The 13,397-nt window shown below is 50.6% G+C and overlaps 2 long non-coding RNA genes across 3 annotated transcripts in view; one reads left to right on the forward strand and one right to left on the reverse strand.

Moving 5' to 3' along the window:
* Nucleotides 1–13,397, reverse strand: part of LOC140629089 (uncharacterized) — a 391,707-nt gene that overhangs the window by 265,931 nt on the left and 112,379 nt on the right. Inside the window, exon 4 of the long non-coding RNA XR_012026976.1 lies at nucleotides 7,993–8,095. This is a non-coding gene — a long non-coding RNA (uncharacterized lncRNA). The remainder of the gene's footprint in view (nucleotides 1–7,992; nucleotides 8,096–13,397) is intronic.
* LOC140629088 (uncharacterized) overlaps nucleotides 1–13,397 on the forward strand; it is a 31,129-nt gene that overhangs the window by 5,119 nt on the left and 12,613 nt on the right. The gene's annotated exons all lie outside the window — the stretch shown is intronic.

Here is a 13,397-nt window from a genome sequence, read left to right on the forward strand (position 1 = left end):
ACAACATCACCACGTGGCCTCAGTGGCCGAGACCTCTTCCACGGTGGAGCTGGGCCACGTTTTGTGCATCTGTTAACCTGCTGATGGAGACGTGGGCCGTGTGCACCCCTTGCTGCCTGCGAGTAGTGCGGCTGTGAACACACGTGTGCATACCTCTGCTTGAAGGCCTGTGCGCACTCCTCCTAGGTCGGTGCCTCGGCGGGGAACTGGAGCATCATGTGCTAACTGCATTTTGCAATTTATTTGAAGAAATGCCAATGTGTTTCTGACAGTGGCTGTGTCGCCTCACGTTGCCACTGGATGCTGCTACTTCCTAAAAGTTCCAGCACCCCGGGGACAATGACCGCCCTACCAGGAGGGTTGGCTGTCACAACGCGCCTCATGCATATTTGATTAATTCAGTGGGGTCCCTGCGCCGGTAGCATCAGCATTAGCTGGAAACCGGTTACAAGTGTAAATTGTTGTTTCCCTCTGGAGACCCTGTTAATGGGAAACCACGAAGGTGGTGAGGGGCATTTTGAGCAAGTCGTCCGTAGGACTTTAAAGCTTCGAAATGGATGCTCTATGCACAATTTTTTTGAAAGATTTTATTTATTTATTCATGAGAGACACAGAGAGAGAGAGGCAGAGACACAGGCAGAGGGAGAAGCAGGCTCCGTGCAGGGAGCCCGATGCAGAACTTGATTCCGGGACCCCAGGATCATGCCCTGAGCTGAAGGCAGACGCTCAACCCGAGCCACCCGGGTGCCCCCTACACACAATTTCCTAACTTGCAATGTGTCCAGCTAATTCTACATCACATGCACCTGCCCCTGTCATGAATCATTATTTGAAACTACAGCTGAACACCTGCAGATGCTCTTCTAAAACAAAACAAGCCCATTCTGCATCTAACTGCTCCTTTTGGGGTGAAAGGATGGCGCGTGGTTCTGCCCATTTTCCCCCTGGTATAAATAGTACACAATGAATCTGCCAACACGTGTGGATATTTCCAGCGCTTACGTTTGGAGTCATCATTAGCAGATTACAGAGACAGACTCCGGGCCATCTTCCCCTTTCCGCGGCTCGGTGGGCTCAGTGGGTGTGGGTTCTCTGAGTGGCCGGGAAAGCGGTACTTCCTTATGCCCCAGAGGGGGAAGGCTCCAAGGAACACCGATGACGTGTGGCGCCTTGCAAATGTTGCTGGGTCACCGGTGACGGGTTGATCTGTTTCCCACATCCGGGGGAAAGAGGTAGGGAGTCGCATCCATGCTCTGGACCTGGTGTCCCTCTGTGTCTTCGATACTGAGGACGACGCTCTGTCCAGCCGTTTAACTTCTCCGCGCGTGGTTTCTCTGTTTACAACTGAAGGGCGCTCGCAGGGCCGTTGGGAAGCACCAGGTGAGGCACCGAACACGAGCACAGTGCAACGTCCGACGGCGTTTCCTGACCGTGTGCACGGCTTCGGGAAGCTTCACTCCCAGAGGACTCCCGGCTGTGGAAATATCCTCCTGTGACTGGAGCAGACGCTGTAACCAGCCTGCCCTAAGCTGTTTTCTTGGCTCTGAACTCTCACGGGGCCACGGCAGCCTTATTCTTCACATGTGCACACACACGACTCAAATCTCCGGGGGTCACTTTAGCTCAGGTGGGATTTGCAGGGAGCATGTTCCTAGATTGTCGTCCGCTAGTTGAAAGCGAAAGCCATTGGGGAGGGAATGCATCACCATATATGACCCGGTTTGGGTCTGAGTCCAAAGGCAATATTTACGTTGCTTCTATGATCGTGTTTTTTTTTTTTAAGATTTATTTATGTATTTGAAAGAGAAAGTGTGTGCACATGATGTGGGCGAGAGGCAGAGGCAGACGATGTCAAGCAGACTCCCCAGTGAGCACCGGGCTCGATCCCATGACCCCGAGATCGTGACCTGAGCCAAAAATCAAGACTTGGATGCCTAACGGACGGAGCCACCCCGGCTCCCCTCATAGGCTGCTTGCTACACGCAGCAATTTTGCTCTGTCAGTGGTTTCTATGGTCAAAAAGCCCAAACAAGGGAAAACACAGGGGGGAAAACCCCTAAGGAGTCAGCCCTGCAAATCTAGAGACTCTAATAACAGAGTACTTGACCTCGATGACGTCTAGTCAAGGCGGAAAGCTCTTCTTTCCTTGACGGCGTGACATCGGGCATAGAGAGACCGTAGCATAGAACCACCTGCACGGTTGAGACGTTAAGAATCAAGAACCCAGATCAAGTTCCCAGCGCACTTAGCATAAAGCTGATGTTCAGAGGACATCCCAGGCATGAGGAGGAACTCAGCTCTGCTGCGTCGTTTCTCTGACCATGAAAAACATGAATAGCTTCTCCCTCCCACTCCTTTGTGTTGTTTTTGGCCCCTGATGCAGAGTTAAGGGGAAAGTTTGATGTCGCTGGTTAGCGCACTTGCTTCCAAGACCTTCCCGTGTCTATGCTGTGCTGCTTCTTTACGGAGGTCACCCCAAGTCCTTTTCTAGAGGCGACGCGATAAAGACCCAGAAAGGCCAACAGAGCCAGCCAACGGATACGGCGAAGTGCCAGGCTCCGTAGTCGATCCTGCTTTGCCTTCTCCGAAGCTCCCCATGGTCGCTCCTTACCTGGAAACGACAACACCGACGTGAAAAGAGGTGACAGTCTCCGCGTCCACTAGCTGCCCGTAAACAAGCCCGGCCTTCCTCTCTAATTTCGGAAAATTTGTGGACTATGAGAGCTGCCGCGAGCATCAGCGGGCTCTGGAGCTGCTCTGGTCGCTTGCAGAGATACTTGGCCACCCGGGCCCTGCACCGCGCGTGATATTTCTCGCAATAGAGATGCATTTGGAAAAGGCTATTCCGGACCTCTTGGTGTGTGTTCAGGCGCCAATACGAGGAGGCATGCGGCCTGGGAAGAACAGAGAGGGGCTTCGGGCTTTTGGGTCCCTTTCTCGGGTGCAACAGGCAGCGTCCGCAGCGTCTCAAAGGGAGGGCTTGCCAAGGGGGCGGGCCTCCATCAGCACCAGGGCCCACGGGACCGTCTGCATGCTTCCTCCTGGGGCACCTGGGGATGGCAGGGGGAGCTGTGACTGTGCCAGGTCTCCAGGTCCACCATTCTTGGTGTGTTGCCGCCGCCGCCAGGCTTGATTTACAGCCTTAATGCTCCCTCGGTGCACCCGAGCAGCTCCCGCAGGCTGCACGAGACACGGAGACTGACACGAGGTGAGATTGAGCCTCTTTCGATGCAACTGCTTCCGTGAACGTCAGGAGCAGGGAGCTGAGCATCCTGTGCATGTGCAGGGCCGAAGGCAGCTCTCCAAGCCTGAGCAGCCCGTCAGCAGCGGGGGTTTCCGAGCGCCTCGCTCTCAGACCCCGCAGGGGCGGAAAGAAGAAGCAGCAGCAGAAGAAAATTCCAGAGGCTTTCCGATGGGGCTGACACATGCAGGGTTAAATAAAACCAGGGGTATGGCTGGAAAGCCCGGGGCCGCCTCCCTTCCCTGTTGAATACGTCGCATTAGCTGCAGCCCGAGAAAGCCGCATTTGTTATGCGGACAGCGTTCATTGTCGGGGGCTGATGGGGACGCGGTGGTGCCCGCCACACAATGAATCGGCCCTCTGAATACCCAACTGGGAAGCCACTGGAACCGGGGCGCGGCACACACCCCACCAGGGTTCAAATACCCCCGGCAGCCATAAGGCCGTGCTTTGTGACCGCCGCTGACTGTGCGCTATTTTTAGGAGCGGGCATTGAGAAAGGAAAGATGGGGACGGGGACAGCCGGGTGGCCAACAACAGGACTCATTTATGATGCGGTGGCTGCGGGCGGGGGTTGCAGGCCGCTTTCCGAGCCCATTTCCCATGCTCTGGAACGGCCTTTATGTGTTAGTCAATAATTTATTATGGGCCCTCCTGGTGAATGTTGGGAATTTCAGCTATTCTGAGCATGTGCCCTGCAGAGGGAATGAAAGCAAGGCTTCAGTGCGCCCAAGAAAGCAAGGCACAGGGCTCCGGGGACAGTGCCTCCGCGCCCTTGGCGTCGGCCCGGAGGACCCGGTGACACAGGCCAGCGCCCGTTGCTGAGAACGCGGCGTGCGGCAAGCGGGGAGCTCCAAGTGGCCGCGGAGGGCACGTGGATGGTGCCCAGAGGGTCCGAGGGGGGCAGGTTCCCCCACCGAGCCGGGCAGCCAGGCAGCTTCCAGCGTCGTCCGCGCTTCCTCTTGTTCCGTTCCACGGGTGACCCCTGGGGAGGAAGCCGGCACTCATTCATCAAGCCTTCGCGGGCTTGGCACTGCCTCATGTCCGGGTAACACAGACGGCTCTTCTTCTCGAGGGATGCGCATCCCTCCAACAGGCTGTGGGCCCACCCATCCCGGAGGCCCATCGTGTCATCTGTAAAGCCCCGAGGACTTGGTGTCCCGCGTGCTCTCCGTGGGTCGACTCCACCTACAGCATTTCCCCCAAATGCGATTTCTCTCCCATTTTGGGACATGATGGCAAGGAAAGGCTTCTGCGTCTCCGAATCCCCATTGGAGGCTCAAGGCTTGGTTCTGCTGTAGGAACAGACCCTACGGGTCACAGGCTTGCTCCGGGGCCGTGAGGTCAGTAGTTGTCATCTCAGTAGGGCTTGGCCTCCTTCAGAAAGGCGCAGGGGAACGGAGACCTCGGAAGGGGATCTCAGGTCGGGGACAGTGCGTCCCGGCTGAGGTTAGCTCTGGTTTGCAAAATCGCCGGAGGTCAGGGCGTTGCTGGCATCTGGGCGGTTGAGGCCTCGTCTTCCGAGGTGCGGATGGCTGCCTTCCGAGCAGGTGGGTCGTCTCCAGGTGAGACCGCGGCTCGCGAAGTGGCTGCTGTTGAGTCCCCGCCGGGCTCAGGGCCTGCCACTGCCCAACCGAGCCGTACTGACCATCCGGAAGCCGTTCTGCAAGGGGCTGACTTCTTCCCAGTGCTCCCCGCAGGCTTCCCGGCTCCCACAGGCGCCCACGCTGTCTCTGAGCTTGGGCCACTCGCAAACCTGCCTGGGACTGCTGACAACGGGAGAAGATGCGCTAACGACGGCCACCCCGGGCCCGGCCTTTCCGAGGCACGTCCTCCAGGCAGCCTACGGTCAGCAGCCACTCGGCACGAATGTGTCTGTGGGAGAGAAACACGGAGAAAGGCCCCGAGCGTTCCGTGTGCCGTGGGACTGGGCAAGGCATTTGCAGAGCGTGAGATCTGGGTGCATGCACCGAGTCAGAGTTGGGGGTTCCTCCAGGACGCCTCTCCCGCGATCAAGCACGTGAGCATTGCCTCTGAAAAGTGAGCCCCGAGGCCCCTCGTCGAAAGGCAGCCCCACTCCATCGCTCGGGAAACTGGGGGCGAGAGGGATCCTGCGAGCGCCGCACGGAGCACAGGCCTCTTACTCCTCTGGCCATCATGGGCCACGGGCTCAGCGGTGAAGCCATGAGTGGGCTCCTCACGCACGGGATGCCGGATGCAGCTGCGCTTTTCCATGAAGGATGCAAGCACCGTGGGGCCGCGAGCACAGGCTTCTCGGCTGCATCCCTGGAACCGTCACCCGGCAACGGGTGGTCTCGGCCTCGTTCCACGCTGCGGTGGCTCCTCTTCATGGCTTGCACGGGGACCGGGGGTGCCACGTCATCCGCGTCCAATGCCGCACATCCCCAGGGGTGCGAGTGCTGGATCATAGCAGCAGACCCGATGCCCGAGCTCAGGGCCGGCCGCCTCGTCCTCCTGGAATCGGATGCCATGCCTGGGGCACAGCAGGAGACCAAGGGACTGGCCCTGTGGGGACACCGACTGTAAGACGAGGGACACAAGTGCCACGAGCAGTCCCTGCTCAAAGGGGCTGCGGGCCTCTGCTCGTTGGGGGGCCCACTCGGTCTGCGTCAGGCAGCTCGGAGGGTGGGAGCCCCCTGGAGCCTGACCCTGGCTTCACCAGGCCATTTGCTAAGGAGCCGTGATCGACCCTCACCTGCAGGCAGGTAGGCACAGAGCTCCCTGCCACCCCAGTGACCCTGACTTCCTGGAGCACGGTCTCGGTCAGGTCGGCGCCTCGTGCCCACAGACCACGGCGTGAAAACGAATGTGCCATCTGTGTAGACATGCCTCTCTTTTCCCACAATCTCTGGAATAATCTGAGAATGGGTCCGTGAGGGAGCGATCGCCCAGGCCCTGAGACAGGCGCCAGGATGGGCGGGAGACGTGGGGCCAGTTATGGCAAAGAATCGGACGCAAAAGTGAAGGTGGTGGCCTCACTGTCTTCCACATACACCAGCCACAAGCCGGGGGCTCCCTGCTACACTCCCTAAACTTACTAAACCGTGACACTGCATCACCTGCAGTTTTATTTTGCCTTTCTTTCAAAATTCCTCCACTCGGCAAATGCCTCACCTACAAAACTCATTCGCCAAGTACCAATTACCTGGGGCGCGTTTGCAAGAGATCCGTCATTTCCGTATCTGAGCATTCCTCTGCAAGTTTTATTTCCCTCGTTGATGCTTCCCGTTGTCAGAGAAATGGACCCTTCCGGAACCTTCACTGTGTTGTGTCCCGGGAGGGTGTTCTGAGCTCACACACAGACAGGGGAGTTACCTAGTGATCATTGGTTGCATGGGAAGGAGTCTGTCAACCAATGATCACTAGGTAACTCCCCTGTCAAAAAATTTGCTTTAAAAAAAATTTTGCCTTCCACTCCTTAATGTTATAAACGTTTGTTTTCCCATCGCTGTCTTGCCTTGAGGCAAGAAGGAGCAACATGGCAGACGCCTGAATTGTAATATGCTTCCATCACAGCTTCCCCGGCACTCCCCTCAACCAAAGAAAAAAACCCTAAAAACTTTATAAGGAAGACCATTCGTACATAGGACAAATTGGCCAGCATCTCTTATAAACGGATGTGGGTTTGATGCCAAGGCACTAGTAGGGCTCTGGTGTCCTACCCACTACACGCATCTCTCCTTCGACGCAGATTCTGCGTGATGTAAGCACAACACGTCTTGCTCACGTCCATCGGGCGACGTTCAGGGTCTTTTCCCCTAAAGCTCATCCACCATTTAAAGCCTGAGCCAAGATGGAACCATGTTCACAAACACTCAGCTCACTGTTCTCGTCCTTTCTAAGACCCCACACCACTTAAGGTGTCAACGCAATGCCATTCCACTTTTCATTCACTTCTTCAATACCCGTTTATCAATCATCGAGTATGTGTCCAACCAAAGGCTCGACCCCAGGCTCGACCCCATACCAACAGGGAGACCGAGATACTCAATGCCTGGCTCTTAGAGTCTAAAATCTCGAAGCAGAGAGACACACAGGTCTTTTTATTAAGATCATGAGTCCCCCTTCAAGGCGAGTGACATCTACTATCTTACATAGGTCACAGCTTCTCTACGTGGAATTCCCAGCAGTGTCTTAAAGAGAGAGAGAAAGGAAAAAATAAAGAAAACGACAAGAGTAAGACACTGAGTGAATAATTCCAATGACCGTGTATAGATTCTTTGCAACATCACCCATCCTTCTCTGTTGACAAAAGTCACACAGTGCAGATTTTAGGTATTCCAAACATTCTTTGCTTCTTCGAGTCTCTACCAACTTCCATATGGGGCAGGAGTGTGCACTGCTCTCTTCTGGACACCGGATTAAAGCATCTAATGTATTCTAAAAGCCGAGCATTGCTCACTGGCCCAACTGTGCCACATTGACTGGCCCTTATCTCCAGCCCACGTTCAATACATCCCTCTAATCTGTGGGACTTGTTCCTCAGGATCTTGTCAAATATCCCCACCATCTCCTAGATCTTGTTAGGTAGAAAGATACTCGTTATATTCCTCTCAAAACCCATGGTTTTTCTCAACTTTCTCCTCTGTACCATGATGAACATTTCCAGCAGATGCCCCATTTACGTCTTGAACGTTCTCTCCCTAACCCATCCCCCTCCAAGGTTGATTTACACCAGATTATAGCATCAGCCCGTCGGCAGGGCACTGGTCAAATTTCACGCGGGTTACCTGCTTTGTGTGACGTCACCTCGGTAGACGGGCCTCAGAAGCGATTTGGTGGAGAAAAATCCACTGGAGAATCAACCAACATGGAATCAGAACCGTGAATTACCTAAAATAAAACACAACGTAAATCATGACAAGAGAACATAAAACTGCTTGCTCTGGCCGCAAACCTGTATCCTTTGGACCTCGGGCTGGTTGCTGAATATAAGCTGAAAGGTCTGTGTGTCTGCATTTGTAGCTGTGAGCACCGATAACAGATCCCCCAGCAAAATACATCACATTCAGACCTCTTCATTGAGGTAGACGTCCAGGGAGGAAATAGAAAGTTTGTGTCATTGTTAGAATCTCCCCATTGCTTGGTCTCTTATTACCCTGTTGTGTTTTGCTTTTTTGTGCTATGGAATACTATTACTTTTGTTTTAATTCTGTGACATTACTGGTGAAGCCAATCCAATGGACAGGACCGAAGAGTAGCAGAACACATCACCCCAAAATGCGCCACTTTACTATACAGATTATTTTGAGTTGTGGCCACTTGAAAACCAGCAGATGGACGGAGGGGTTTTCCATGAACTTACTTCATCTACCTAAAGACACTTCACCCCAAAGGAATTCAACTGTCGTCAATGCCCTCTCCAGGACTGTCATCAACCACAAAGACGGTCTCCTGTCACAGGAAAGGAGATTCGACCCCAGGCCCTGGCAAATTTTGCCACAAACTGTCATGCCTCCACCTATTCTTCCAAGGGCCCAGTCGTCTTTCCTGAACTCATTTACTCTCCCCGCCTACATCCTCCTTCCCTTCGCCTATTCAGATTCCAAACTCTAAAGCCACTTCTTTGGGTTTTCCATTTTTCCCGGGGTATCCCCCATGTATACAGGAGGTAGACGTGTTAATAAACTTGTGTGAGTTTTTCCCTTGTTAACCTGCATTTTAATTATACGGGTCTCAGAAGAAAACTCGGAACGGTAGAAGGAAAATTATTTTTCTTCCACTACACAATCCTTTATGTAACTGTAGGTAATTACTTTTCCCTGAAACTCTTTTACACAATTTCCTAGTGTTTATAGGATAATAACCTCAGACTAAAAATGAAAACATAATTTCTTGTTTGTTGAGGATGGAACGGTGTGGCCATCGATGACTTTCTTTTAAATGTCTTTAATACTTGACACACCTTGCCTTTGGTACTTGAATGCGATATATACTTATGCTTAAATTGTTTACACTTTAAAAATCATTAGACTCAAGGATTATCTTTATAGTTACCACCAAAAGCTTGTGAAAAGTTACATTTATGAATCTTGAAGCAGACCAATGTTTTACTAACACTTTGGCTACTACACTTTTGTTCTTAAAGCCTGTGCTTATCACAGAAAGTAAAACCTAGTTTGCATATAACCTCAGGGTTTTTAAAAAATATTATCTTAGTTCATAACAAAAGCATTAAACCTTCATTCAGTGAATATTTGGTGAGCACCAACTGTGTGTTGATACACATTCTAAGTGAAGGTACAGGGCAGTGATAAGGACAGGTAATGTCACATTCATGCAGCCTATTCATACAATAAACAGATAGGTGAGCAAAAATAATTTATGCCACCATGCTGTTTTGTGTATTGGAGAATGCAAAACAAAGAGATGGGATGGTCACAATGCCCCAGAGATTCAGAGTGATTCTGAGTTGGCCGGTAGGGGTGATAGTGTCGACAAGTGGTGGGGGAAGGTTCCCCAAGGTTCCCCAGCAGAGATGACACTCAGACTCTCTGGATGATGACAGGGGCCCGGCAGATGCAGAGTCTGGGGAAATGGGCTTGTCGATAATAGGACAGAAGAAAGGACTGTCAGTTGGAGGCTAGCGAGCAAAGAGGGGAGCAGGAAGATATGAAGCTCAAGAGGTGAGCAGGGGGCAGGGTCACTGGGAGCCTTGGGGTCTTGGGAACAAGTCTGCATGTTAGCCTGGGCTTAATGGGAAGGCTTCGAGGGTGTTAAGGCGAGATGTATTTTTGCCAAAAATCATTCCATCTGCAGTTGTGAACATAGAGTGAGGGAAGTGTGAGAGGAAGCAGCAAGAGACAGACTAATGCACTGGTGTAGGAATGAGAGCTCAAGGCCTTCTGGCTAGAGTGACAGTGGTACCCAGACAGAACATAGATGGGGCCAGCAGGACTGAATAACAGATTGTATATGGGATGTGAGGGGAGGGAAAGAATCAGGAGGTCTGATAGGCTTTTTGTATATTTAACAAAGATGAGTAGATAGATGATACACAAATGGTAGGTAGATGATAAATAAGTGATTAATAATTTGGTAGGTAGGTAGATTGATGATAGATAATAAATAGTTGATGCATAGATTGATGAAGGATGGATGGTGGAATGGATACAGGGATAGATAGACAGGATGAACGGATGGTGTAATGGATGGATAGATAAATATGTACATAGATAAGATGGATGGATGTATTATAGGTGGATAGATAGATGATAGGGCGAGCTCTCAGTAAGTAATTTGTTTTTTCCTTTCTTTATGGTATGTGGATAAAAAATTTCAATGGTTCTCTCCATTTAACAAGAAAGTGACTGAAGAAAATTATTGGCATTTTGACTTGGTCTAAGTGAAGCTAGTTTCAGCTAAATGGCAAACTACTCTGTGAGAAAGTCACTCATTGCTCAAAGAAAGAATGAAAAAGAATAACTTACTTAAATTGAGAGTGTACCCCAATGGGATCCCCCTTTCCACTGACAAATGGCAAAGTGCCAGCTAAAGCCTGAATGTGTGAATGTGGACTGAACCTCATGGCCTTAGAAAAGCTAGTCAGCCCTGAAGAAGACTTTCAGCCACACTGACTTGCTTATCTAGAAAAATCTAGAAAAGACAGACTTTTCTAGGATCTTTTGAAGGGTACCCTGCTTTGAAGGGTAGCTCGCTCTTTTTCTTCCTTTCCTTTCCTTTCCTTTCCTTTCCTTTCCTTTCCTTTCCTTTCCTTTCCTTTCCTTTCCTTTCCTTTCCTTTCTTTCCCTCTTGTTCTTCTCTTATTTTCTCTCTTTTTTATTTTACTATAAATATCTTTGAATTCCTCCAGAACCTAACTTTAGATTTTTCACAAGTTGGGTGCAAGACACTGTGCTCCTAGCACAATCTGACAGAGTGTGGTGTCTGGGGTTGAGTCCTGCAGGAAGCCGACTAAGAGGGTGATTAACAAGCACAAGGTTCATCAGGATCTACATGTGTGAAAAGAAAGGGACACAAGCAAGATTGCAGACAGGGCGAGGTTAAAAGCACGGAATATAGGATGCTTCTAAAAGCTGGAAAGACAAGGACATAGATCCTTCCTCATGTCTCCAGAAAATACACAGCCTTGCCAGCACTGTGCATCAGATGTCTGACCTTCAGAATGGAGAGCCTGCTTCTCCCTCTCTGCTGCTCCCTCTGCTTATGTTCTCTGTCAAATAAATGAAATATTAAAACAAATAAGAAGAACAGGGTGGATCACCATAGTAGCTACTCTGAATTCCCTTCTGTGGGAAGAGGAGTACCCGCCCCTAGAATCATAATCAGATTATGCAAAGTGCAGAGGGGTCAGACAAGTGGGGACTGCAGGCAGGCTACCTGGACTTTCTCTGAAACATGTATTTAGAAGAAGGTCTCAGCTTACCCAGTTTTGCATACCCTACTGAGAAATATGAAACCTGAAAGCTAATCATCATCTCCTTCCAGAGTAAGGATTATTTATTTATTCCTGAGAACTTGTTTATTTATTCCTGAGTCAGTGGAATTGGCCATCCGCAGTAGGCTCACAAAACGGTAACTCCCAAATATTCAATCCTGTTCAAGAGGATTTCCAGCAAATCCCATTTCTTCCATCTCAGCTACATTTCTAGGATTGGCTGTAGGGTCGTGTAGATAGGATTTGTGTGGCCTGTCCCTTCTTTTGCTCTTGAGAAGAGCCACAGCTCCACTGTCCAGGACATCCGAGAACCATAATGCCATCTCTGGGAATCAGAGAGCCCGACTGGTAGTCAGGAGGACCACGTCCATGAATCTAGAGGCATGTATCTTCTCTTACACGTTCATTAATGAGCCCCTCTCACATTCTAGGCACTCTTCCTGGCTTATATTATTTAGTTATTGCTGTGTGACAAATCATCCCTGAACACAGCCACTGAAAACATCAAACACTGATTATCTCACAGCTTCTGTGGGTGGACAGGCCAGATGTGGCTTGGCTGGGTTCCTCTGGCTCAAGGTATCTGATAGGCTTGCAGCCCCTCTGTTGGTCAGGGCTGCCGTCCTATCTGTGGCCCACTCGTGTTGTAGGTGAGCCTTGGTCTCTTCTTTCCTGAGCCTCTCTCTGCATAGGGTTTCCTCACAGCATGGCGGCTGGGGTCCCTCAGGGCAGGTGCACGCACAGTAGGTTGTGTTGTAGGAGAGGAACGTGCAGTTAGGGAACCTGACCTGAATACTTAGAATGGGTGGTCAGCCTCTCTGATCTACCCTCTCATGGAAGACATTATTAATGAAGTAATGGCGAGTAAGCAAACTGGCTCCTTACCTGAGAGGAGGACACAATCTCTGTCTTCCAAGGCTATTAGCTACACAAACATCCCTGAAAGACATTCCAGATGGAAAGCTGTCAGTACCTCTGCTTGTAATACATGCAAAAATGCAAGAGACTCCAGAAGAATGCTCTCCCCACATCTTTTTTTTTTTTTTTTTTATGATAGTTACAGAGAGAGAGAGGGAGGCAGAGACACAGGCAGAGGGAGAAGCAGGCTCCATGCACCGGGAGCCCGATGTGGGATTCGATCCCGGGTCTCCGGGATCACGCCCTGGGCCAAAGGCAGGCGCCAAACCGCTGCGCCACCCAGGGATCCCTCCCCACATCTTTTTAATATGATGTCTTGAATAAACAATCCAATTATTGAGAGGTATAAGAGAGCCTATAATATGTCAAAAAGTGAGACACAATGAATCTCAGTCCCCTGGGGGAAATGAGGTGAGAAACTCCCCAAGGGTGAGTCTCCTTCCTGGAAATTAGACCTTTGCTATTCACACCATTATGTTTCAGTCCTGCTTTCAACCTTTCCAGCACAATCCTAAAAGAAAATTGATCTTCAGACAACTCAGGTGCTTTCAACTGTGAGTCATCTTGACCATGTGAATTGTGAAGTTAATTGCTACCATAACCTCCCTGAAAAGAAGTGAAGTACCGTGATTCAACACCATTAGCAATCCCAAACCAAGGTCATATTCCTTGCGAGAGTGCCTGCCTTCTGGACCATAAGAAGGCCCTGAATGGAAGACCATTATGGTACCAAATGTGACACTTTTTATAACATTAGAGATGCCTGAGGGGTAGAAATTGAAAATAGTTTTGTTTTAATTAGGTTCAAAATGGGTGTGT

The sequence above is a fragment of the Canis lupus genome, chromosome Y (assembly GCF_048164855.1).
Source record: "Canis lupus baileyi chromosome Y, mCanLup2.hap1, whole genome shotgun sequence".
Classification (NCBI taxonomy): Eukaryota; Metazoa; Chordata; class Mammalia; order Carnivora; family Canidae; genus Canis; species Canis lupus.